Source organism: Cetorhinus maximus, chromosome 17, assembly GCF_964194155.1.
Source record: "Cetorhinus maximus chromosome 17, sCetMax3.hap1.1, whole genome shotgun sequence".
Lineage (NCBI taxonomy): Eukaryota > Metazoa > Chordata > Chondrichthyes > Lamniformes > Cetorhinidae > Cetorhinus > Cetorhinus maximus.
Window position 1 is genome coordinate 38,341,645 of NC_135895.1, and position 27,989 is coordinate 38,369,633.

Here is a 27,989-nt window from a genome sequence, read left to right on the forward strand (position 1 = left end):
GAAGCCTCATGACATCAGGTCAAACATGGGAAAGGAAAGCTCCTGCTGATTACCACGTACCAACCTCCCTCATCTGATGAATCAGTCTCCCATGTTGATCATCATTTGGAGGTGGCAAAGGTGCAGAATGTACTCTGGGTGGGGGACTTCAATGTCCATCACCAAGAGTAGCTGGATCTGCGGCAGTTGGCGAGGGAACCAACAAAAGGGAAAAACATTCATCCTCACCATCCTGCCTGCCGCAGATGCGTCTGTCCATGATGGTATCGGTAGGAGTGACCACGGCACAGTTGTGGAGACAAAGTCCCGCCTTCACATTGAGGATACCCTCCATCGTGTTGTGTGGCATTACCATCGTGCTAAATGGGATAGATTTTGAACAGATTTAGCAACTCAAGACTGGGCAACCATGAGGCGCGGTGGGTCATCAGCAGCAGCAGAATTGTACTCAAACATAATTTGTTTATGCCTCATGGCCCAGCATATCCCCCACTCTACCATTACCATCAAGCCAGAGGATCAACCCTGGTTCAATGAAGAGTGCAGGAGGGCATGTCAGGAGCAGCACCAGGAATACCTAAAAATGAGGTGTCAACCTGACGAAGCTATAACATAGGACTATTTGCGTGTCAAACAGCGAAAACAGCAAGTGATAGACAGAGCTAAGTGATCCCACAACCAACGAATCAGATCTAAGATCTGCAGTCACATCCAGTCGTGAATGATGGTGGACAATTAAACAACTCGCTGGAGGAGGAGGCTTCACAAATATCACCATCCTCAATGATGGAGGAGACCAGCACATCATTGCAAAAGATAAGGCTGAAGCATTCGCAACAATCTTCAGCCAGAAGTGCCAAGCAGATGATCCATCTCGGGCTCCTCTGGAGGTCCCTAACATCACAGATGCCAGTCTTCAGCCAATTCGATTCACTCCATGTGATATCAAGAAATAGTTGATGGTGATGGATACTGCAAAGGCTATGGGCCCTGACAATATTCAGGCAGTAGTACTGAAGACTTGTGCTCCAGAACTTGCTGTGCCCCTAGCCAAGCTGTTCCAGTACAGCTACAAATCTGGCATCTACCCGGCTATGTGGAAAATTGCCCAGATATGTCCTGTACACAAAAAGCAGGACAAATCAAACCCAGCCAATTACCGACCCATCAGTCTACACTCGATCATCAATTAAGTAATGGAAGCGTCATCAACAGTGCAATCAAGTGTCACTTGCTTAGAAATAACCTGCTCACTGATGCTCAGTTTGGGTTCCGCCAGGGCCACTCAGCTCCTAACTTCATTACAGCCTTGGTTCAAACATGGACCAAAGAGCTGAACTCCAGAGGTGAGGTGAGAGCGACTGCCCTTGACATCAAGGCCGTATTTGATCGAGTGTGGCATCAAGGAGCCCTAGCAAAACTGCAGTCAATGGGAATCAGAGGGAAAACTCTCCACTGGTTGGAGTCACAAAGGAAGATGGTTGTGGTTGTTGGAGGTCAGTCTTCTCAGCTCCAGGACATCACTGCAGGAGTTCCTCAGGGTAGTTTCCTCGGCCCAACCATCTTCAGCTGCTTCATCAATGATCTTCCTTCTATCATAGGGTCAGAAGTGGGAATGTTCGCTGATGATTGCACAATGTTCAGCACCATTCATGACTCCTCAGATACTGAAGCAGTGCATGTCCAAAAGCAGCAAGACCTGGATAATATCCAGGCTTGGGCTGACAAGTGGCAAGTAACATTCGCGCCACACAAGTGCCAGGCAATGACCATCTCCAACAAGAGAGAATCCAACCATCACCCCTTGATATTCATTGGCATTACCATTACTGAATCCCCCACTATCAACATCCTGGGGATTACCATTGGCCAGAAACTGAACTGGACTAACCATATAAATACTGTGGCTACAAGAGCAGGTCAGAATCTAGGAATCGTGTGACGAGTAACTCACCTCCTAACTCCCCAAAGCCTGTCCACCATCTACAAGGCACAAGTCAGGAGTGTGATGGAATACTCCCCACTTGCCTGGATGAGTGCAGCTCCCATAACACTCAAGAAGCTTGACACCATCCAGGACAAAGCAGCCTGCTTGATTGGCACCACATCCACAAACATTCACTGCCTTCACCACCGACACACAGTAGCAGCAGTGTGTACCATCTACAAGATGCACTGCAGGAATTCACCAAGGCTCCTTCGACAGCACCTTCTAAACCCACGACCAATAGCACCGAGAAGGACAAGGGCAGCAGGTAGAGGGCACACCACCAACTGTAAGTTCCCCTCCAAGTCACTCACCATCCTGACTTGGAAATATATCACCATTCCTTCACAGTCGTTGGGTCAAAATCCTGGAACACTCTTCCTCACAGCACTGTGGGTGTACCTACACCACATGGATTGCAGCAGTTCAAGAAAGCAGCTCACCACCACCTTCTCAAGGGCAACTAGGGATGGGCAATAAATGCTGGCCCAGCCAGCAAAGCCCACATCCTGAGAATGAATTAAAAAAAACTTGGTCTCTCTACTTTCATAAGACATAGCCATCTTTGACCAAATCCTCACAAATCCTTCACCACCTATAATCCCCGCCTCTTTGCACCTGTCCCTGCAAAAACTCTTCCTCAATTCTCTTTCAATTACTTTCAGTTACAATTCACTTACAGCTACAATACTTTCAATCTCCTAAATGCCTAACTTTTGACCCCAGCTTTACCAAAATGCATCAACAAATGTCAATCTGCTTAACTATTCCCTCATGTCTATCTTTGGTGCCATTGCTCCCAGTAAAACCTTTACTCTCTCCTACTACAGGAAGCAAAGATAGGAACTGCTCCCACTGGTATGGCCCCCATCTAAACTCCCCCAACTCCAAGAGGTACCTATTTGAGTTTATCTGGCACACCACTGGTTCAGTCATCCATCAACAGATCTTGTTGGAAGATACAAAGCACTGTTGGACTCACTCCCCTGTGCCAACACCACTTACTATTTCAAGATCATCCTGGAGAACCAAGATAACCTCCTGCTCCTTTGACTGCAGCCCCATTGATCGACTAACCATCTAACTTTCCCTCCTGGCCCCTATGCAAGCTGGCATTGTAAATGATTCCCTCACTTCAGCTCCTGTCTCTCTTCCTTTCAAATCCACTGCCATCATCCCCTTCTCTTAAAACTCACTTGCTACCCAATTGTCCTTGCAAACAACAGCCCATCTCCATGCCCTTTCCTCTCCTTGAGCATGAAGTGGTGTCCCAAATCCGTGACCAGCTATCCTGCAACTCCATGGAGTGAATTTTATTGGGGGTGGGGTGGGGTGCGCGTATTCCTCATCCCTCCAGCCAGGCAGAAACATCCATCTTGAGTCCACTGACCTTAACACGGGCTGCCCTGCAGCAAAATAATATGCTGGGGGCAGCTTTAATAAGCTGAGAGAGGGAATTCCACCTCTCAGGCACAGGAGGCCCTGACCTCATGAGCTGCCAACCAATCTGGCTGGCTGGCAGCTCTTGTGGTCCCAGCAGTGTCAGGAGCAGATAGTGGCTGCTGCTGTGTTTCCCTGGAAGAGTAGAACATGGATACCAGGCTTAGGTAAGTGTGGGATTTTGGTTGGGGACTCTAGCAAAGTGGGAGAGGTGGGTAGAGGTTAGAGTCCAGGGAGAGGGGAGGTACAAAGGGAGGGGGGGAGGTACCATCTTGGGGGTGCCCCAATGGGCACAGGGGACTAACCCCCCCCCCCCCCCCCACAAAGGAGGTGCCGCCTTCCCGCCTTTCGCCCGAGATGGTAAACCTAACGGGCTGCCCTCCTTCGTTCTGCCTTCTCCAGCTGCACATATTAATGCGGCAGAGGTGGAATGAGACCCTTAACTGGCCATTAATTGGCTTCAATAGGTCTAAGGGCGGGTGGGTTGCCTGACACCTTACCACCTTACCTGCCCATCATAATATGGGGGACAGATCAGAGGTGGTTGGGAAGGTCATGGACTGGCCACCAGTTTTATTTTCTGTGCCCTGCTGCTTTCAAATATGCTGGTGAGAGGCTGTAAAACTCCTCCCACCTTTAAATCTCATCAATCCGGTGTATACCCCTGCCACATTACTGATAGGTATCAGCTGTGCCTCAGTTCATAGCACCCTCGTCTTTGAATCAGAAGGTTGTGGGTTCATGTCCTACTCCTGGAAACCAAGAACTGTGAATGTACTCGAAAGAGTTACAATCTGTGACTGTTGATAACTCGAAAGAGTTACAATTCCAATCAAAGTCACAAATGATATTGTCTGTGACTGATGCACATCTCCTTCGTCAAAAGAGACAGCCATGATCAGACATTTTTGCAATAATTTTGTTGTAGCAAAATAATTATTGGGTTCCGTACCATTGTTTGTGATTAATTTAATCCCTTTAGAATAATGCAGCCAAAGGTAATACAAGTGCAAAAAGGCATGAAATCTTGCTAAGCCTGATTCTGACACACGTGAAGCAATTTCCCTTTATTTTTGAAGAAGATAGAGTTTTCCAGCTAATCCATTATGAAAGTATAAAACCAGAAGGGAGCTCAAGAATGTAAACCATTTTCCTCCCTTCCACACCACTCCCCCTCCCCCATCACCCCCATCAGCCAACTCTCAATTAGACAATTTACTTCATGTGTCTTAAAAAGTATGTTAATAATATAGTTTGATTCCATGCGGAAATTAGCAGGAACATTAAAACCCACCACCATTGAATGCTCCTCAGAGGGTCCTGTCAAATGCAAGCCTTTGTTTAACCTGTCACTGATGTGAAATGGAGAGAATATCAAGGTTATGTTTTTTTTTGCTGGAGAAGGCATAAAGGACGTAAAGTAGGTTTTGCCCTCCGGCCACCTGAAAATCATTAGCAAATTCTGTCAGTTATCCAGTATCAGAAACCAATGACTGTTTGTGAAGCCATGCTGCTTTTTAAAGAATTCTTTTGTACCAGTGAACTTTATGACCCTGTTTTACAAATGCAAAAACAATTCAGAGGTCTCTGGTTCTTGTAGCACAAAGCAGCAAAACTTACTGTGATTTGTATACTAAGAGTGTGTCTCATTTATGAAAAATCCCTGCATGAAACAAATCTGACTTCCCACAACAAAGCATAGAATGTATTGCAGAGGCTTAGATGTATATTCTGAACTTGCCATGGTGCCTTGCAAATGAATCAGTAAGTTAATTATCATTGAGGCATAATAGGGTAACAATGGCTCAGACAGAGGAAGAGGCTCAGGCTGTCATTGGATGCTGTCTTAGTTCTTAAATTTGGGTTCAGGGCAGGTTGTGAATTGTTGTTTTTGGCAGTCTGGATTCTTCAGGCTTGCAATTTGGCTCAAGTATAGAGCACTGAAATGGAACAGCTTATTCCTGCCTTTGCAGCACGGGGTGCCTGAGAGGCCAGCGTAGAAAGGCTGAGATTTAAGTAACTTACACTTTAGTGTATATTATTTTAGTGTAATAACATATATCAGATGTCATTCACCAGGGCAGAAGCTTGTGACTTTGGTTAAGAAAACTAATGGCAAGAAAAAATATTCCAGCAACTCAACCAAATTCATAATTAGCAGTCCAGTTATTCAAAAATTACAATTCGTTATAAAGGCTCCCTGAAATCCCACCACCTCTGATATAATGCAGGCTGGATCCTATGTTATTTGTCTCTTATACAAATAATTATATTAATTTGTGACTGACTAAATTGAAAGGTGACTTTTTTCTTTTTAATTTTATAAATAGATAAAAATGCAAATGAAGAAATATCGAGCAACAATTGACATAAATAATATAGGTTAGTTACCCTGGCAATCCATTCAACAATGACTTCACTAAAGAATCTACTTTCTCTAATAACACAATATGATATTTTTCTATTCTGTCACACAGCTATTAAATTAAATGCAGAATGTGGGGTTTTGTTCTCTTGTTCAGCAGGGATTTATTTAATAATGGGATCAATGAGTGATTCATAAACTGAACACATTTGTGAAAATCATTTGGTGTCAAAAGACATGATTCTTGTTGTCATTCCTTGAAACTGGACCTCAGATGACTTAAACTTTTAATTATATTGGGATGATCAATGTATTGCTGCCACCATGATTCTGCCAGGCAGTGTGGTTGGGGGATGGGGTGGGGACGGCAGTTAAAATAGAATGACGGAAATAACCCACTCCTTTCCTCCCCCTCATCCCCCCCCAACCTGACCAACTGAAATTTTAATCGTTGTTGACTCTGAAATAACTTACCAGTGGAGAGGCAAAGAGGTTACTGGCTCTCCTTTTCAGACCCTTCGACCTGAGGAGCAAATGCAACTGCTTAGGCTGACTTTCAGTCAGTGCTACACCAATTGGGCCTGGCTCAGAATAAGAACGGATAAGTTTTGATGTCACTCTCATGCCATTTGCATTACATTTGAATATTGCCACATGCTTCAGCTGCCCAACCGCTAGCTCTCAGGGCGCTCCAGAAGTGCAAATGATGCACGAAAAGGGTCAGAGATCCTGTGTTATGAGTCACCACCCCTTTTTATCTCGGTCTTGTGCCTGTAAAATAGGCACAAAGCAGATGCAAATCATGCCTCATGTGTGCCAGTGTAATTAGAGGCTGCCAAGTCACAATGGCCACTGGTACCACTGAAGGTTGAATGTATAAAGTGGAAATGCTTCAATGCATAACACAGATTGCAATTTACAATACTTCCTGTAATGCATTCTTTTGATTGTAAAGAGCTGAGGGGTGAGTGTGACTAACTTGCGCATGGAAATTTTCTAATTAAAGTGAAGGCCCATAGGAACACAGACAGAAAACAGATCAGTAGATTTACAGAAGATGAAATATTATCTTGAGTAAAAGTTAATTGTGTTGAATGTACAGTACTGTGTATTGTTTAACCAGATTGGTCTAATCATACGAATACAAAGGATGAAATTACATTAGTACAAGAAGACAAAGAAAGCCATTTTTGGTGTCTAGACAAAATGGCAAAGGAATTAAAATGCTAATAGGATATTGGGGTATGTAGCCAGAACAATATAGTAACATCTTCCAAATTTATGTTAAGGTTTACAATGTAATGGTCAGAGTCCTTGTTGAGCATTGCATTCAGGCCTGGTCATCACTGACTAGAAAAACATAAATATTGAAGAGAAAAAAGCAACATGGATGTTGCCAAGTGATATCCTATGAAGGGCCTTCCTATTTCAAAAACCTTGGCTGAAATTTTCTGCCCTTGTTGGTGTTGGGCGTCATGGCGGCCATGAGCGGACAATATGGTGAGAAGGCCCAAATTGGTTTTCGCCATCACGAAACCAGTTTGCGATTGTCCGCTCAGCCTGTCAATGGCGGGCCGCCTTTCCCACCGACCAACAGTGGGAACCTAATTTCAATGCATTTGCATCTCATCGTCTTGCCTGCCCACCAGAATCATCCCCCGAAGCTGGATCATCCGGGCACATCGGTGTGATTGCATGCCGACGTGTTTCACAACAGCATTTAAAAGGTGTGCCCCTGACAAGCTGAACTTCAAGGGGAATTTGAAGGTGAGTGCACATTAACATTGCACAGCGCACATGAGAGCCGCCCATTCGACTTCAAGGAAGAGGTGCCGCGCATTTTGGCGAGTGCACAGGCAAGTCACTTTTTCCCGGCTGGCTGACAGTGCGATGCTGGGGCAAGGGCTGCACTGCAGTTGGGGCAAGTTAGGGGGGTGCAAGACAGCACAGTCTCATGGTAGTGCGCAAGCCATACGGTGGGTGGGGGAGGAAACGGCCACTCATTAGGGGAACCTTGTATTAAGTGAGCATTCTTCCGCAGCTGAGACAGTTCAGATGCTGCTACATTGACATGCGTGGAGTCAGGCCTCCAGACTATCTGCCCACTCAAGCAACGCAGAGGCATGAAAGTTCCACCAAATGCTCCTGAACTTCTCACCCCCAGGTGCAGACTGCAAATTAATGAGCATTTTAGGGGGCTGCAGAACAATTGGACTCCAACTGGGCAAGTTGTACAATCTCCTCGTGAAAGCTGGACATGGAGCAGTTTCTAGAGGAAGCAGACACAACCCCTTGCAACGTTTTCATTCAGGTTTGGACCAGTCTCCCCGATGGTTCAAGCTAACAGCGCAGCTTTGCAGCGCGGGTTAGGAGAATGCCTGCGCCTGAGCTGAGAGCACAGCATGCAGTTCAGTGGGCGAAACTGCCGCCAATCGGTCAAGTGGAGTGGGATGGATGTGGGTGGGGTCTTGGGCAGCCATGCAGCGCTCTAAACTATGGATCCAAGTGGTGGTTAGCACTCTCTGGGACGCGTTAAGGGGCCTTCAGACTTAACCAAGAGAGTTACTTAGAACACCCATACTAACCCATGCATCCCTCTCTTTCATTCTGCAGGAGGAGTACATCAGGAGCATGGAGCCTGGTGGCCTAGCTGTATGCCTCATGGCTTATAGGGAGCGCAGACAAAAGGGAGAAGAGAGTGACAGATGTGCCTGGCTGGGCAGGGAGAGGAGCAGCACGCTCAAAAAGAAGGGGTGGCTGGGGGTCCTGCATACACTGCTGAAGAGCCACAGCGTGCCATCGCGGGTCGGAGCCTAGCTAGATCCAGGGTCTTTAGACAGCACTTGTCGTTCCTGCAGTTGACAGAGAACCAGTGTCGCTGAAGACTGTGCATGTCCAGGGAACTGGTCGGTCACATGTGCCATCTGCTGCAGGATTTGGCGCCATGGGGACTTGGAGGGTATCCACTGCCAGTGGCAATGAAAGTGACCACAGCGCTCAATTTCTAACCAGTAGTTCCTCCCAGGGCTCCACAGGTTACCTCTGTGGGATATCACAAGCCTCCACACACAAGTGCATCCAGGAGGACACGAACGCCATATTCTCAAAGGCACACAACTTTGTGCATTTTTCCGGGATCAGGCATGCCAGGAAGCAAGAGCACTGGGATTTGCGCAGTTCTCGGGTTTTCCACAGGAGCCGGGGGTGTCATCAACTGCACTCACATGCCGCTCAGATCTCCGTGGCAACAAGCAGTCAACTACATCAACCACAAGGGCTTCCACTCGCTGAATGTTCAGCTGGTGTGCGACCAACACAAACACATCCTGCAGGCCTGCGCATGATTCCCTGGGAGTGTCCACGACTCTTATGTTCTTAGCAGGTCTCAGATCCCTGATGTCTTCCAGAGTCCACAGAGGCTGCAGGGTTGGCTTCTTGGGGACAAGGGCTACCTGCAGAGGATGCGGCTGATGACACCCATGTAACAGCCTCAGAGTGCAGCAGAGAGAAGGTGCAACAAAGCTCATGCTGCAACTTGCACTTTGGTGGAGCTAACCATTGGGATATTGAAAATAAGGTTTCGGTACCTGGACTGGTCTGGTGGAGCCCTGCAATACAGGCCACAGAGGGTGTCATGCATCAGCATTGCCTGCTGTGCCCTTCACAATCTAGCGCTGCAATAGGGGGAGGAGCTGCCTGAGGAGGAGATGGAGAAGCTGCACATCTCCACCGATGATGAAGACATCGATGGGGATGAGGGTGAGGAGGCTCTCGAAGGTGAGGTTGACAGTGAGGAGGCCTTTGCGTTGTCTAGACGAGGCAGGCGCCCGCGGAAGGCCCTCGTAACTGCTTGATTTGTGGAGGATGATGACGACATGCAGCGGGGACACTCCATAGATCCTCACATTGCATTTGTGAACGTTTGACTCCTGCCTTGCTGATGGCAGTGCACATAGCCTCTGTGATAAGGCTTCTGTCATAGAGATGCAGTGGATGCCCATAGTTCCTACAGTCCAGGAGGATGATGATAACATGCAGTGAGGACACTGCATAGATCCTCTCATAGCTTATGTGAATGTCTGACTCCTGTCTGGCTGAGGGCAGCTCGCTTGTGCTCTGTGAACAGGGTCATATCATGGAGATGCAGCGGGGAAACTTTAACTTCTCCTGATCTTATGGCATCCTTTGTGAGCTGAACCTCTCAGGACCACACTTTTACCGGACACAGATGCTGATGGGATGGGGGACCAGCCATACTTCAAAGATTCTGAGAGCACACAGACAGAATGACAGAACTTTGTGCCGCTGGCCCAGAACTTTCTGGCAGCAATAATAAGCCCCTTTGAGGTGCAGGCATGACGGATGTGTCCAGTGATTATGAAGGCGCACCATCACTGTGCTGGGAGGATTGCACAAAGCACAGGGAAGAGGCCCCTGGACTGAGACACCTGCCTTTATCTTGTCAGGAACCAAACTTTCACTTCAGACTGACACGAACACTGTTCATCATAACAAGGAGCCATAGACAGGGTGACATTGTTGGGAGTTTATTTACAATAGTCAACATTATGCACAAGTGATTAATGCCTGTACTCACATGGTGAAATTACATTTCCTTAACCTTCCTAACCTGACATACACAGCAGAGGTAGAGGAAGCCTGCTGACTGCTACTCCCTGTCTGTGATGACCTTGACGAGCATCCTCTGGAGGGCCAAGACCTGGAGGGCCCAGCCTGCTTTCAGGGTCCTGCTGTACAGCAGTGGCACTGTCCTCAGCCTGTAGAGCTGGCGCTGTTGGGAACACAGGAAGAGGGGATTCAGATGGCCCAGACACTCCCAGAGTCAGTTGGGTGGATGGCCCCGGTGTGTGCACGTGCTGCTCCTCCACCTTATGGGTGCCCAATGGCCCCTGGCTGACTCCTTGAGGAGAAGGTGAAACTGGAGTGAGGTCGAGCTGCCCCGCACCCCTCTTGTGTTGATACTGTTGGAGACCAACTATCACGTCAGTAATGTGGTTCAGCCCACGCAGCAGTGCAGGACCAATGTTCTGGACCGAGGTCTCCATGGTGGTCGCCATCCTACCTCGGTGGGATGTTGACCCCGGTGCGTTGGCATGCCGGCGCTATCACCTCAGACTGAAGATGGACAGATTCCTCCATCGTGCCTTGCAATCTGAGGAGTGCAGTGGACATCCCTTCCTGATGTTCCCGAGCTTGCCTTTGCAGCTCCAGCAACTGTGACATGACTGAGTCCAGAGGCTGCTCATTTGACTTGAACTCAGCAAGTTTCTGGCCTTCAACAGTCCTCCGAATGCTGGCACCCTGGGAAGTCCCTGCCGCTGCCTGCTATGAATCAGACAGTGCGATGTGCTCACCAGATTGTGACCCCAAGACTACCCTAGAGCTAGGTCCCACCGAGGTGTGTGTATCTGCGCTGATGGAGGGTGTGGGTGAGGGCTGTGACGGGACTTCAATGAGAGCATCATCAGCTTCTTCTTCCAAGGTGTCTTTGGTGCTTGAGTTGAGGATCTGGGTCATGGACCCACTCGGCTGCTTCCCAGATGTGCCTGTGAAAGCAAGGAGAGATAATTAGTGCATGGCAGGGGACTGCAGAACAGGGGCACTCACTCACAGCATGCTTGTCTAATGGATGTTGCACTGCTGGATCCTCACTTGGTTGAGCACCACTGACCACACTGTCAGCACAGGAATGGTCCAGATTGTCGCCAGCCAGCTAGATGACTCTATTTTCAAAGTCTGTGAGGACCTTGAAGTCAGGCATTCCTCCACCTCTCAGCAACCTCTCCCTGTTGTCGTGTGCCAGCTTGTCCTGCATGAATGCAGATGGAGAGAGTGTAAGCAGGATACCTGCCAGACCAGATAATAAGGAAGCCTGGTATGTGCGGGTGGTGAGTGGTGCCATGGACGGGATGAGGACATGATCTGCAGGGCAGATGAATGTGTGTCTGAGAGAGTGAGTGGTGATGTCCCTTGAACTGGCAGTGAGTGAGATCCCTATGGATGTGTGATGGGTTTTTGAGTGTGTGAGTTGAGAGTGATGAGAAGAGTGACTTACTCTGGCAGAACAGAGAAGATCATTCACCCTCTTTCAGCACTGGGTGGCTGTCCTCTTTTGCAGGGTATTGGCGTTGACCACTGCTGCCACAACGTCCCGATGCTGGATTGGTGACCTTACTTGCTGGTCTTCATCCAGAGCAGGGGTAGAGGACTTCACGGTGGGCCTCCACTGCGTCCAGTAGTTGCTCAAGGGAGGCATCGCTAAATTTGGGGGCAGCATGTTTCCTCCCTTTGGCAGCCATCAGTTCCCAGCAGCTTCTTATCCCTTGAAGAATGCTAGCTTTATGCTGGGGCGGTCCTTTAAATATGGCGCTGAGGCCTGAGGTGATGGCAGGGCGGACAAGTCAGAGGCCACACCGCCAGCGACCCGGCATGTTTCCCAGGAATGCATTATTAAGGGAAGGGAACAATACGGCGTAAAAAGCTGCCATTGCGGCCAGCGGGTAAAACATTCTTTTTCCCACTCACTACAATACTTAGTGCAAATTTGGGACGATTCTGCCCCTTGTTTTCCTTAACTCTTTATCTCCATCTTCACATAGGTCAAAGGGATTCTTTATACAATGGATATAAAGTGCTCTTAAATTATCCAGACAAGCCAAAGAATTGCTTTTAGTTAAGTTTTTTGAAGAAAATGACTTTCATCTAACCACCTTTCATCTATATGCCTTTTTGTAATCTCACAGGAATATGCTTTGCTGGAAAGAAATATTGGAAATAACCTTCGGTGGCCAGAATTTTGCCAAAATTGGCAGAGGCCTTACCCGGAGGAAGAAAGTGAGAGGCAGCCCTGCTCAGGCAAACAGCAAGATCTAAAGAGGCATCTTCCTGGCAGGTGGCCAATTAAGTGGCTATGACCATGGCTGCCATCCCTATTAAGGACGGTGGCCAACTCGAGGGTCGGCAGCTCGAGAGCCTCAGCAGCGCCACTGCTAGCAGTGGCCAGTGCTGAGGCTGCAGCTACAGTTGCAGCAAGAGGGTGTTTTAATGGCTGAGGCACCCTTGAGGAGGGGTAAATATTCTCGGGGGCAGTGGGGCCTGTCATGCAGGCTCTGGCAATTGTGGTGGGTCCGGTATCATGAGGAACAGGTGATGCCATTGCCATGGGGACAGCCATTGCCATTGGGGGCAATCCGTGGGCCCAAAAGGGCCCAAACAGGAGGGCTGCCCTTTGGAACCCACTGGGAGGCCGTAAGGTTTGACTGGATGGTCTTCCCATGTGGCAGCAGACCCCTGTGCAGGCAAAATGCACATGAAGAAGGAAAATGTTTCTTAAATGGCCACTTAAGTGGCTCAAATGGGCTACAGATGGGCAGATCTGTCAGCTTTCCCACCGCTGCTGAAATGGCATGACACTGGGAAGACATTGAGCACACCCCGCAAAGCTTTCCCCTGCCATTTTTCCAGCCTTACTGCCTCCCAGCCTGTCACCAAAGGACTTGTAAAATTCAGCCCTTTATTTTCAAATCCTTTCCATGGCAAAATGGTCAAAAGTCATGAAAAATGACAATCTATTAGTCTGAAAAGAGGGCATACAAGGGCAAAATTGTATCTGAAGAAAAAGGCACATAAACAATAAAGGAAAGGGTGACAAAAGAGAATGTGGTCAGTGTAGAAGAGAGATTACAAAGACAAGTTGGAAGACAAGGAGGAAATATGAAATGAAAATATCATTAAATATGAAAAATGCACAAGTAACTAAAGGAAAATTAAGATAGGGACAGGGCCACTAAAGGAGGAGCAACATTAACTTACAGGGTATGATATGGAAAAGGTAGGGATAATGAATAGATGCTTTACCTCACTTTCACTCAAAAGGCTAACAAGTAGGAAATGAACGGAATGAAAGAAGCTGAGAGGTGTTATAATAGTTACATGGACAGGCCAGACAAAGTAGCCAAATTCAAGGAAGTCAAGGTCCCAGGTCCAGAGGCAGAAAGGTTTATGGAGGGAATTTGACAGCTTAGCTGCTTAGGCAGCTGAAGTCCCGGTCATCAGTGGTAGAGCGATTGTAATTGGAGATGTGCAAGAGGAGAAGGGGCCGAGATCTCACAGGGTCAAAGGTTTGAAGGAAGTTACAGAGGTTATGGAGGACTGAGACCATGGAGGGATTTGAAAACAAGAATTATAATTTTACAATCAATACATTGCTGGCCTGGGAATGAATGTAGTTCACAGGGACGATGGGTGAATGGATTTGGTGAAAATTAGGATACAGGCATCAGAGTTTTGAATTAGCTCCAGTTTATGTAGGGTGGAAGATGGCAGACCATCCAGAAGTGCATTGGAATACTCAAACTTAGAGGTAACAGTGGCATGGCTGAAGGAGCAAGGAGCTGAGACAGTGGTGGAGTCAGGCAATGTATGGATGTGGATATAGATGGTGTCCTATTGATAGATCGCTCATCTCTGTGTCAAATACAACACCAAGTTTGCAAATGGTCTAGTTCAGCCTCAGACAGCTGGGAGAGGGATCAAGTCAATAGCTAGAGAATGGAGTTTGTTGGGGTGACTGAAGACAATAGATTGAATTTTCCTGGCCCTGTGGAGACACGGTTGGAGGCAGGATGGGATGAGGTAAACTAGGGGAGAACCACTTTGGTTCCCCAACACATTCCCATCTCCAAGCCAATTTCCCAGAGGAGGCTCAGAACAGGGTTGCCTGCTGCTCTACGTGAGTGGGCAGCCGATTAGGGCAATTAAAAGGCCTTTTTGCAATGGTGCTGAGTGTTGAACCATTGGATCATTGGAGGTGGCCTCCCTGCAGCAGGCTAGCAGGCGGGTGCCATCAAAGTTATTGGCATCATGCCTCAATGATGGGGCTGAGGGGATAAAAGGCCCCAACCTTGTCCAAAACCATTCCTGTGGAGGGTTTCCCGTCTGCCCCAATGGCCCTACTGGCTTCAAATTTCTTTATTTGCTGACTTCTCTGGAGGCAATTGAGAGCCCCTCCATGTTGGCACCTTTACAATAGCCTTGTTGCCTCAGAAGCACCCATATCTGCTGGTGGAGCTGCCAGGTCTCCTGTGCTGCCCCCTCTGATTGGGCCTGCAGCCTTGGGAAGCTGCCCACCGTACTTAATAGGAGCATCAATTAGGAGGCTGATTCCTGAAGGCTGTGCTGGCAGCCACACTGATGGGGACCCCCATATGGGTCTGATATCGGGTTCCTGATGCCTGCCGGAAAATCCAGCTCAATGACTTCGGTCTTCCCAATATTTAGCTGGAGGAAATCCCAGATGAACAGTGTGACAAATCAGAGAGAGGGAAGAAATCAAAAGAGTTTGTGGTGAGGTTTTTCTGGGTTTCATTGGTGCAAGTGGGGACCCTGATCTGTTTTTGGGTAATGTCACCAAGGGGCAGCATGTAAGTGAGAAATAGGACACAGCCAAGGATAACCCAGAGGTGTGGGAGAGGGAAGAGAAGCTATTGCAGATGATTCTATATCTACAACTGGATAGATAAGGATGCAACCAGGGAAGTGCAATCCCATCCAGCTGCACTATGAAGGAAAGATGTTGGAGGAGGATCGTACGGTCAATCATATCAGAGGCTGAAGACAGGTCAAAAGGATGAGGAAAGCTAGTTTATCATGGTGACAGTCAAATTGGATGTCATCTGTGACTTTGAAAAGTGTCATTTCAGTCCTGTGCCAGGGTGGAAATTTGATTGAAGCCATTTAAACATGGATTTACAGGAAAGATGGACATGGATTTGAGAGGCACCAATGCATTCAAAGGCTTTATGACATTAGTGTCACATTGCTTGTTTGTACAAGTGGCACTGTCAGAACTTCAAGCACTTATACTAAATTGAAAAGCACAACCTGCACTTTGTTTTCATGTGACTTCCTTTACTAAGATCATGATAAAGCTCTGAACTTTAAGTAAATAGTGTAGGTTTTATTTTTAACACTACATTTTAGACTTAACCATGTATTTTAACTATTGTTCTGTTTGAATGACTTTAATCATTTTAACAGATCTTAGTATATGAAGTCACATGAAAACATAGAGCAGGTGGTGTTTTTAGTAAAAATGATTGAATTTTTGATAAACCCCCTTAAACAAATACATAATAGTGCGATTACAGGGAGGTTGAAGATGAGTGGTGGTTTGCGAGGACAGAACAGACCAATTAGTTTAACAACCGTGATAGGAAAGATACTAGAATAATTGCTAAAAGATCAGATAACAAAACATCTAGAAATGGAAGAATATATTAAAAAATACCACCGTGAAATTTAAAAAGTCATGTTTAGCCAACCTTACTGAATTCTTTGAAGAAATAATAGAAAGAGTAGATAAAGGGCAATGCAATAGATTTGGTATGACATGGATTTTCAGAAGGCCTTCAATAAAGTACCAGTAAGAAACTCACAACAAAGGTCTGGGCATGTGGAGTCAGGGCAAAATGGATTGAAGTACAAAAGAGGAAACTGAGGGTAGGAGTTAAGCGAAGTTTTTCAGATTCACGGTGAGTGGGAAGTTCTGTCTTGCAGGAATCTCTGCTAGTACCACTCCTGTTCGCCATATATGTAAATGATTTCGATGTGTTGACACTTGTAGATAATACTAAATTGAAGATATAGCTAAAAATGTGGAGACTTGTACCAAAATATTGGGAGACATATATAGGCTTGCAGAATGGACGGATAAATGGCAAATAATAGTCGATATATTGAAATGTAGGGTTCATTTTTATGGGAGAATCAAGAAGGTCACTTATTCTTTGGAAAGTGTGATATTGTTATATTATTCAAAAGGAGTTAGGAGCTATATTGTTTTGTACACATATATATATATCCAGAATGCCATATCACTCGCTACTGCACTACAGCCTATGCACCAAAGCAAGAATGCATTGTTCCACAGCACATGGTGAGATCTGAAAAATATATCTCCTGTCTTTGTGTAAAATAGTGTGATTATTTCGAACTTAAGTGAACCACAAGATATAACAGAAAGTAAGGTACTAAATGGGATAGAGAAGCAAAGAGACCTGGTAATACACATATACAGAGCAGCAAAAGTAGCAACATGAGTTAATAAGGTCATAAAGAGTGCAAAAAAAGTACTGGAGTTCATTTCTAGAGGAATAGAATACAAAAACAGTAAGGTAATGTTAAATTTATATGGAGATTTAGTTAGACCACACTTGGAGTATTGTGTGCAGTTTTGGTCTCTATACAACCAAATACTGATGAAACATGAAGAAAGTGCAGAAAAAATGGTCCGGATTTTATGTTCGGCTGGGGAAACCCCCCCCTCCCCCTCCCCCTCCCCCCTTGGAGGGACCTCCGATGACCCATAGGACCCATAAAGGAGCTACCTTACCCTCAAGCCTGTCACCTCTAAGCAGTGAAAACAGCCTCATTTCACCAGTGGTGTGGGCCTCCAATCATTATGAGAATAATTGTGATGTGGGCAGGAAGAGGCCCTTAAGCAACCATAAATTAGCTACTGTAAAGACCTCAATTGGCCCACAGATGGGTGGGCTCCTGACCCCTCCCCCAATACACATAAAATTGCTGCAGGGGCGCAGGTAGGCATCGGTGCCCATGGCATTTTGCCCAATTTTACACCTTTTGCCCGCCTGACAATTTGTCCTGGGGAGTGTAAAATGGAGGCTGATTTCTAAGGATGTTACCAGAATTAAAAGCATCCAGCATTTGGAAAGATGGAATAGGCTGGGGTTCTTTTCTTTGGAAAAGAAGAACCCTTAGAGGTTTTTAAAATGACAAAGAAATTGGGAATGGTGGATATGGAGAAATTATTTCCACTTGTGATTGAGTTTAGAACATGGGACCACAAATATAACAGCCACTAACAGATCAAATAAAGAACTAAGGAGGAATTTATTTTACAGAGAATGTGGAACTCGCCGCCATGTGAATGGTTAAAGCAGATTTTTTTTATCCATTCATGGGATGTAGGCATTGCTGGCAATACCAGTATTTATTGCCCATCCCTAACTGCCCTTGAGAATATGGTGGTCAGCTACCTTCCTGAACCACTGCATTCTGTGTGGTACAGTTACACCCACAGTGCTGTTAGGAGGGGAGTTCCAGGACTTTGCCTCAGTGACAGTGAAGGAACGATGATATATTTCCAAGTCAGGATTGTGTGTGACTTGGAGGGGAGCTTGCAAGCGGTGGTGTTCCCATGTGCCTACTGCCCACTTTTCTATGTGGTAGAGGTCACAGGTTTGGAAGATTGTGTCAAAGGAGGCTTGGCAAGTTGCTGCAGTGCATCTTGTAGGTGGAACATTCAACTGCCACAGTGCGCTGGTGGTGGAGGGAATTACTTTTTAAGGGGTGAATGGATTGCCAATCAAGTGGGCTGCTTGTCTTGGTTGGTGTTGAATTTCTTGAGTGTCTTTGAAGCAACACTCAAGTCAAGTGGAGAGTATTCCATCACAATGCTGATTTGTGCCTTGTAGATGGTGGAAAGGAATTGGGAATCAGGAGGTGAGTTACTCTCTGCAGAATTCCTAGCCTCTGACCTTCCCTTGTAGCACAACGTTTATGTGGTTGGTCAAGTTAAGTTTCTGGTCATATTGATGATGGGGGATTCAATTTTGATAATCCTGTTAAATGTCAGGGGATGTGGTTAGGTTCTCTGTTGTTGGAAATGATTGTTGCCTGGAACTTGCATGCCACTTGAATGTGACTTGCCACTCATTAGCTCACTTATCATGCCTTTTTGAGATATTTGATGCACATATGAGAATGAAAGGAACAGATACCCCTGCATACCATTGATATTCTTTGCAACTTTCCCTCACTTATGCAGCAGACAATCTTCAAGCTTACGATGACTCTATTGTTACAGTTTTGGGAATGATCAGAGTTCCAGTATGCTACAAAAACACCACCCTGACAGATTCTTGTTCTAGGTAGCTATTGGCAGAAACCTATGGGAGTAAAGCTTTTTGATAGACTTGGATTCAAACTTGAAATCCCCACAGGAGCACACATTAATGTGATTGATGACGCAATCTATACACACCAGTATCCTTCCTTATTTACCAGATTTGGGGAGATTAAGGGGTACTGTCAGGCTCCTTGACACATCAATTCCACCAGTTTCAGGAAATTTGAGATGGTTGGCATTTGCAATCTGTGCTGAAGTGGCACAGGAGCTGAAATGACTTGAAGCAGATGGTATTATTGAGCAAATCAACTCATCATCGTGGATACTGAGTCTAGTCATTGCACAATGCAAAAATGGTGAACCTCTTCCATGTGTCGACCTTAAGACGGTCAACAGAGCTATCATTCCAGACAAGTTTCCATTTCCCATGATCCAAGAACTATTAGCATCATTTTGTGACTCCACAGTCTTCATGAAGCTTGACATGCGTTAGAGCTATCTTCAGATACTACTAGCAGAACAAAGCCAATATCGGACAGTTTTCATTACTTATGAAGATGTGTTTCAGTACCACAGAATGCTCCATGGACTAAGTTCAGCACTTAGTGCATCCCAGAAGATCATTTTATCAGTCTTGTCAGACATTGAGGAGGTGCTCAACATACTTGATGACCTGGTTATTTATGGAAGGGACAGAGCAGAACATGGTGAGCAGTTATCAACAGTGTGCTCTTAACTCGCAAAACACAATTTGATGCTCAACAAAGACAAATGCACATATGTGCCATTTGAAATTGACTTTCTAGGGTATAGAGGGACAACAACTGGAGTAAAGTCTATACACGATAGTGCTTCTGACCCCATCTAACATGAAAGAGTTGGCATCGTTCCTTAGTACTACCAACTTTTTCTCACAAATTCATTCCTAAGTACACAGATATCACGGAGCCCCTTCAGAAGCTACTGCGTAAAGATGCACAATGGAAATGGACAATCGCACAGCAAACAGCATCTGATACGTCAAAGGCATCTTCACCAGCCCTCACACATCTCAACCCTCATGCAGAAAGATATGTGTAGTAATTATGGTTTTGTTTAGTGTGTAATGTACCTTTAATAATAATACTTGTTAAGGAAGATCACATGATCTGTAGTAACCAATAGAGGAGCAGCGCGGGCTACCTCAGCAGTCAGTGTAAAAATAGAGTTGGAGTTGAAATCACATGTGTAGTTGCTGCTGAACATATGGTAAATAAACTTAATGTTTCCACCCAAGAAGTGTCTGCTAATCAACTCTACCAACAATAGTAGCAACTCAACCACCCTTACAACAAACTAGTGATGAGGATAAACCAGGATTGAACAGGAGAAACCAAGTTAGAAAGAAATAGACACTGCACCTCACCCAGTGATTGTAAGCAGCAAGCTCCATTAGAATCAAAGAAGTAATCCCCTCTCAAAATGCCACAATTTGGGCCAATTGATCCTTTTCAACCAGCCACAGACAATTGGGCTCATTACATAGAACGCCTCACCTTTTTTCTTCAAGCGAATGAGATTACAGGGAAGAGAAGAGGTGAGCGATTCTTCTACGTATTGTGTGAGTAAATCCTACAGTCTGACAGCATCAATGCACCAGATTCGAAGAATTTTGATGAACTGGTGGACCTCATGAAGGGTCATTTTCAACCAAAGCCCTCAGTCACGATGCAGCGGTTCAGGTTTAATTCACAAAATAGAGCACATGCCCGACCCGAACGACAGTAAAATGGTGCTCGATAATGTTGGGTAAGCATCCAGATGTCATAGCCCACTCTCGCAATATTTCGCTCGGTGGGTGCGCTGCCCGATGTCATTATGCACTATTTTACTCTTGTTCGGGTTGGGCGCGCGCCCACCTGACAAGGGAAAAATTCTGCCCTTATTGCGGGGAGCACAAGTGATAGTTCCTTCAAAGGGAAGGGAGCCATTTTTAATTGAACTACACAGTACACATCCAGGAATTTCCTGAATGGAGACCATAGTGCACAGCTATTTATGGTGGCCTGGGCTGGATGGTGGAATAAAAAGTTTAGTGAAGTATTGTGTGCAATGTCAGCAACTGCAAAAGTTGCCAGTGACAGCTCCATTATATCCATGGGAGTGGCCGGGTAGACCCTGGGTGCGGTTACACATTGTCTATGTTGGATCTTTCATGGGAACAGTGTTTCTGCTCATTGTCGATGCCCATTCAAAATGGCTGGATGTATATGAGGTGAAGTCACTAACATCGACTGCTACAATTGAGAAACTATGTCAGAGTTTTGCCATTCATGGACTACCAGAAGTAATCATTTCCGATAATGGTACGGCATTTACGAGCGCTGAGTTTCAACAGTTTATCAGCTTCAACGGTATCACTCATGTAAAAACTGCACCGTACCGCCCTTCCTCAAATGAACTGGCAGAAAGGGCGGTTCAAACATTCAAGGCAGGCATGTAAAAGTTAACTGGTGATTCCTTGGCAACCGAGCTAGCACATTTTCTTTTTCATTGCAGGACTACCCCTCACACAACAATAGGTGTCACACCCGTGGAGTTATTATTGAAACACCATCTTAAGACAAGATTGCGCTTAATAATGCCGAATTTAGAGGGGAAGGTGGAGAGAAGTCAGAGAAGCAAGAAAACTAGACACAACTGGCATAGTCGCGAGAGGAAATTTACAGTGGGAGAGCCAGTATATGTGAAAAACTTCGGGGAAGGACCAAAGCGGTTACCGGGTGAAATAAGTGCGGTGACTGGACGTCTATCTTACCACGTGGAGGTGGAAGGCTGGATCATCCGTAAACGTGTAGACCATATAAGGAAGAGAAAGACAAGTCACCAAGATTTGGTTCCACCAGTGATCATGACCGGGTCTGCATTTCCTGTTGAGGATACTCAACCCAGGACTGACATATCTGATGTTCCTGTAAGAGTTGAGGATACAGAACTGCAAGTGCCCACCAAAGCACCTGATGGTCAGGCAACTCTGGAAAAGGAGGTTCCTGATGAATCTGAAGTTGTGGAGCTGCGACGTTCCACACGTATCAGTAAACCACCTGAAAGGCTGAACTTGTAAATTCCTTATGCAGTGTAAATATTATGTTGTCTTGAAAAATATGCACTTGTAAATATAATATGTATAGCCGAGTTAAAGGGGGAGGACTGTAGTAATTATGGTTTTGATTAGTGTGTAATATACCTTTAAGAATAATACTTGTTAAGGAAGATCACATGATCTGTAGTAAGCAATAGGAGAGTAGCGCGGGCTACCTCACAGTCAGTGTAGAGACAGAGTTAGAGTTGAAAGCACACGTGTAGTTGCTGCTGAGTATATTGTAAATAAACTTAATGTTTCCACCCAAGAAATGTCTGCTGATCAACTCTATCATTAACAGTAGGAAATCGGCCACCCTTACAATATGTCACAAGAGATACATCAGGAAATGTGATTGGAGCTGTATTCCCACAATGCATAAAAGGAAATGAATGACCAATTGCTTATGTTTCTTGCCTGTTGTCAGCAAATACTCTACTGGAGACCGAGAAGGACTAGCCTACATTGCCTTTAATAACATTGGCACATGTATCATGACAGTAGAAAGTTCACTCTCTGCACCAATCACCAAGCACTGATGACATTGATAGCCACATCATGATCTGGTCATCGCCATCTACTCATATACAGATGGTCACATTGTCTTCATCAGTGTAACTTCGAGGTAAAGTATCTCACAGGTTCATGCAATCGAGTAGCAACTGTGAGTGCTCTCTCTCCTGCTTTTGACTCTGCTACTGTGCGCTAATTATCTCTACTTTGGTTCACAGGAACCTCTGCCAAACGACCGACACCCTCAGCCAGCCAATCCCTCAGCTTCATCCATGTCTTCACCTCCAGCCAAGAGGACTCCTTCTTCAATGAAGAGCTGGAAATAAGCAGCCTGAAAGACCCGTCAAAGTGCTTACCCACACCTTCCACCAGCACAGAGAGACACACCTTGATGGGACCAAGATCTAGAGCAGGATCAGGTTCACAATTTGGTGGTCACCACACGGACATGTGTCCGCAGCAGGAGGAGGCAGGTTCAACCGAGCCTCCTGGCACTAGGAGAACTGCTGGGAAGAGTCATCTGTAAGGTCCGAGTCAGATGACGAGCCTCTGGATTTGGCTATCCAACTTATCCTAGAGGATCAGCAGAAGGCAGGGGAACATCATGCAGAACTGTTGGAAGCCCTCAACAGAGTGGTATGCAAGTTAGAAGAGTGCGTTGGCCTGCCCTCTGCTGACGTGGTGCCCACATGTGTGTGTATGGAGGTCTCCATGGGGAGGATGGCAGACACCATGGAAACCCTGGTCCAACAGCATGTGGAGATATGCACAGACCTGCACTCCATCACGGTAGTTATGGGTGAATTCCTGCAGTGACAACGCGAGAGGGAAATGGGGCACCTTGACATCCTCCCAGGTGCTCCTTCCCCTCAAGGAGTCAGGCTGGGGCCCTCGGGCATCCAAAGGGAGGAGGAGCGGCAGCCGAATACTCCTGGGTCATCCACTCAGGAATCTCAGAGAATGTCTGCTCCCTCTCAGTCCCCTTTGCCTGTGACCCCCTTAACCCTGTCCTCTGTCACTGCAGAGGGAGCAGCTGCCCACAGGAGGACAGCCAAAGCAAACCGGGGCCAAAGGCCTCAGTTCTCCAGAGGAGCCACGCCGAAGGCATCAGAGGCAACAGGGCCAACCATTACACAGGCTGTCTCCACCTCTGCTGCGGATGTCAGGGAAGCATCTGGAAGTCTAAGGAGTTCAAAAGTTAAGAAATTCTGATCACAGTTGGTTGCACGGGTGAACACATTTTGTCACTTTACAATCTGAAAATATATCCACTTTCACTGAATAATGTGTAATGGTGTCTTTCAGCTTCACTGACAGGCTTTGTGAGTCTTCCTACTGCATCCGCCACACCCCTCCCCACCTCACCAACTAGAAGTTCAGCTGCATGTAGCTGGCCCACAAGTGATCCTGGAGGGAGAAAGTGTGTGTGTGGTAGGACCTTTCAGAGCCTTGTGCAAGCACCCACCCACACACATGAATCCTTCCCCCAGCACACTCATCTCAATGTCCTGAGCATTTTCAATGCTGCCTGCTGGAGTTCACTTTCAGTTGTCCATCTGAGCTGACCTGTATCTCCGCCCACCCACTGAGCAAACTCCCATACAGCACCTGTTCTCACCCATCACGACTTTCGTTTCACTTTCGATTTAGCCAGCATGATAGTAATGCAGTTTCTCTTGCAATCCTCCATCCTTTATCCTCCCGCAGTCACCCATTTCCCTTTCCCCATCACTGTCGACCCCCCTGACATCACCTTCCACCTCCCCACTGGGACCTACCAGCCTCAACTCTTATCTTTTGGGGATGTCCTGGTGAACGTGCACATTCCCTCCCTTCCCAAAAGTCCCACCGCAATCCACATTGACCTCCCTGACCTTCTCCTTCCCACTCCCAGGTCCATTTCTGCCTCCGAGTCCCCACCAACCACCCTCACCGTTCCTTCTACCAATATCGTAGCTCCCTCATCCTCCCACCCTACCGCCTCACTCTGCCCTTGGTCATTCTCACCATTCCCTCTTACTACACCCACCCTCAGTTTGCTTCCCAGGAGGCAGTCATGGACTCAACAGAGCCTTCCCTTGCACATTCACCTGGACATCCCCCCCTGTGGACTCCTTCCCCCTTGGAACTCCTTCTCCCCTTGGAACTCCTTCTGGCCCCCCACCCCCCGCCCCGGCCAATGGGCTGCCCTCCCCCCTGGACTCCCCTCACTTAGTCCTTCCCCATTCTTGACTCCTTTCTCTACCCTTACTTCTTCCCCCATTCTTATTCCTTCCCCTCTGTGGAATCCTTCCACCTCCTGGACTCCTCACCCTCTCTGGACTCCTTCCCCCTCTGAACTCATTCCCTTACACATTCCACCCCCCCTCCTTACACCCACCTCCCAGATTGCTGTCTTCTCCCCAGATACCCCTTCCTCCCCTCATACTCCCTCTTCCCTCCCAACCTCATGCCCCTAACACCTTCGTTACCCTTCCCCCCTCCCAACCTCACCTCCCCCTGGCACACCTTCCCCTCCCACCCCAGTACATCTTCCTCTCCCAAGCATAGCTGGACCTTCCTCTCCACCCCTTCAACAATGAGCAGACCCTCAACCTTCACCTTCCATGAGCTGCTTCGTGGCAGAACTATGCCCATGAGAATCCACCCAGCATGCCACAGATGTTCCTCCAGGGTCCCATTGCTGTCGGGCTCCAGCATCTTCTGTTCCTCAGATGTCCATGATATCAGCAAGACCCTGGCGGTAAGTCCCAACTTCTGCACATTACATTTATCAGGACATGTTCTGCACTGGCGTGTTTTCCCACCAATGTGGACAGATAATCGAGTGTGTGAGATGACTCTGCTGGGATGGGCTTATAATGATATGCAGAGGTATTACAATGAGGTTCCCGATGTCCGACAGCGGGAAACACGGCCCGCCATTGACGGGCAAAGCGGACAATTGCAAACTGGTTTCACAACGTCGTGAAATAGATTTTTGGCCTGCTCACCATATTATCTGCTGATGCTGTTGAACACGCCCGACGCCAGCGGGCATGGAAAATTCTGTCCTTTGTTTCGAGTCAGTTCACAGAGTTCCTAACAAGTTACAGAATTTACCACCATCTGACATCGTGATACAACCTGCAATCAAATGGTGGCATTGAACGATTTAACAGGGTGATAAAGGATAGTCTGTGAGCTGGTGTGTTGGAGTGGGAAAATGTTTGAAAAATCCATTCATATCCTACTTCACGCATATCGATCCACTCCACACTGTCTGGCCCGAAAGACGTCGGCCGAACCTATGATAGATCATAACTTCCGCATGCCACTGATCACTCGTAAGTCTTCACTGCTATTCAATGAGAATGTCAGAGCAGAAGCAGAAGAAATTGTAAAGTGACAGGGTTTTGCAAGAGCATTCTTTGACAAGCAAACAGGCGCAAGGCAACCACAATTTGAAGTTAGAGATTGGGTTCATCTCAAACAGCCAAATCGTGACCACAAACTGCAACAACTAGAACATCTACTTTTGCCTTTCTTTTCAGATGTTAAACCTGGCATGTGCATTTTAACAAGTATCATCCTGGGCCCCCTGGTCTCCATGACAATCAAGCCGCACAGGCCTGTCATCATACAGAACTTGTAGCAGATCACATGACTCTCTTCCTTGCTCCATTTTACCTTAAATTAAAGAGATAGTTTAAAACATAACCACACTACAAAACCGCTCATTTGTAACACCCACAGTGCTTGGTAGTCTGACACGCTGGCCGATTGATTTGCTGAACAACTTGCACTTTGAGTATAATAAGTGGCTGAGGTTTGTGCAGAGCCACTCCCACTCTCTCATCTGAGGCTGCTAACGCTGCACTGGTGCAACGTGTGCCTCAAGCATGCAGCAGCTGAAAGGATGCTCATCTTAATTTTGGAGTTGCCCTTCTTCCAGACAAGCTGCTAAGCAAACTGAAAGCAAAAGGAAAGCCTGACCTGCCCTTTCTGCAATGCCACCCAGACCATTGAAACTGTCTCTGTTCTTCTGCACGATGAAGACTTTACTATTTGCTCCATAGCTGGGGGTTTAAAATCAGAGCTAAATTTCTCTTAGGCTGTAAACCAAAGCTGATGAACCCCACCTGCCAGAGCTATCTGGTTTTGAGGTGCAGGACACTCAACTTCACACCTCTGCCCACTGGGGTCAAAGAGTTAGGATGAACCAGAATGGTGAAGTGAGTTGAGATGAAAAGTCCCACATAGTCGGCGTCTGAAAGAGCCTCTCCTAATAAAGCTCCAATAGCCCAGCTTCACAACAGATAATATATTGATGGAAACGGCCATGCAGGCATCTATTTTGATTAATTATCTGCCACAAATAAATATACCATATGCATATATACATTAAGAAAATGCAGATCCAAAGGATAAAGACAAAGTATATTTGTCAGAGTCGTCCCGCAAGAAACAGATGTATGGGCCACCTTGAACCGACTTCCCATCTGAGAGGACAAGTAGACAAAGTAGTAAAAACTGCTTGTGTTCAATGGAAAAGATAAACGTTAACGAAAGTTTATGGAAAAGAAGTAATTAGCTTCACTATTGTTTATACTTCTAGAAATGTGACATATTGTTCAATAATTCACAAGCTTAAAAGGGTGCCTCACCAGCTAATACTCACACCAGGCTGAATATTAGCAAAGAGGTTTGATGGGCATAGAGGTACACATAAAAGAAAGGCAAGCAGCAGACAAGCATAGTTTGGAGACTGGAGAGAAGCCAAAACCTGTTGAGCTAACTATGTCAACCGCATTGCTGTTTTGTAAGCTCATTGTGCAGCTGTTTAAAGTTAATCTGCACAACATTTTGAACAGATCTAGCAGCTCAAGACAGGGAAACCATGAGGCATTGTGGGCCATCAGCAGAAGCAGAATTGTATACAACCACAATCTGTAAACTCATGGCATTCTACAATTACCACCAAGCCAGGGGATCAACCCTGGTTCAATGAAGAGTGCAGGAGGGCATGCCAAGAGCAGGGCCAGACATACCTAAAAATGAGGTATCAACCTGGTGAAGCTACAACACAGGACTACTTGCATGCCAAACAGTGTAAGCAACAAGTGATAGACAGAGCTCAGCGATTCCACAGCCAACGGATCAGATCTAAGCTGTGCAGTCCTGCCACATTCAGTTGTGAATGGTGGTGGACAATTAAACAACTCACTAGAGAAGGAGGCTCCACAAGTATCCACATCATCACTGATGGGGGAGCCTAGCTCTTCAATGCAAAAGATAAGGCTGAAGCATCTACAACAATCTTCAGCCAGAAGTGCTGAGTGGATGATCCATCTCGGCCTCCTCTGGAGGTCCCAGCATCACAGATGTAATATCAAGAAATGGCTGAAGGCACTGGATACTGCAAAGGCTATGGGCCCTGACAATATTCCGGAATTGGTACTGAAGGCTTGTTCTCCAGAACTTTCCATACCCCTAACCAAGCTGTTCCTGTACAGCTATGACACTGCTTCTACTCTGTAATGTGGAAAGTTGCCCAGATATGTCCTGTACACAAAAGCAGATCAACCCATCAGTCCACTCTTGATCATCAGTAAAGTGATGGAAAGTGTCA

The 27,989-nt window shown here is 46.5% G+C and overlaps 1 long non-coding RNA gene across 1 annotated transcript in view; it reads right to left on the reverse strand.

Moving 5' to 3' along the window:
* The window catches only part of LOC144692753 (uncharacterized), a 103,668-nt gene that overhangs the window by 39,370 nt on the left and 36,309 nt on the right, over positions 1–27,989 (reverse strand). The gene's annotated exons all lie outside the window — the stretch shown is intronic.